The following is a 456-nucleotide window of genomic DNA, read 5'->3' as shown; positions in this document are numbered from 1 at the left end:
CCTGGGGACATGGCGGCGTCGCCTCGGGTTGTCCTCGGGAGAGGCACCCGGCGCTGAAAACCTCCTCAAAACTGATAATAGGGGTGTTGAAAAGAACGATAGTAAAATAAGCGTAATAAAGTTGTTTATAATAAAATAAAAATAAAAAAGTATAAATAGTAAAATTTTAAAAATGTGTGTCCCTCACATTTCTATTCGGAGGAGGGAGTCCCACCAAAGATGGCGCCCCAGAGCAGAGGCCACGCAGCCCCACCTCCAGCTGTGGAGAAGGGGTTGAGCGTGAGCAGAGGGAGGCAGCTGGGGGACCTCGCTGCAGGCAGCCTTGGAGCCCCCAGCCAGGCGCTGAGTTATTTCCCTGCCCGCGTCCCACCCGCTGGCGGAGGTGCCTGTCTGCCCCCAAGAAGTGCACAAAGGAGCCAAGGGAAAGGGGCTCCCGTGCAAGGGCGATGGTGGGCA

The sequence above is a fragment of the Oxyura jamaicensis genome, chromosome 1 (genome assembly GCF_011077185.1).
Source record: "Oxyura jamaicensis isolate SHBP4307 breed ruddy duck chromosome 1, BPBGC_Ojam_1.0, whole genome shotgun sequence".
Taxonomy (NCBI): domain Eukaryota; kingdom Metazoa; phylum Chordata; class Aves; order Anseriformes; family Anatidae; genus Oxyura; species Oxyura jamaicensis.
This window is presented reverse-complemented; position numbering follows the sequence as displayed.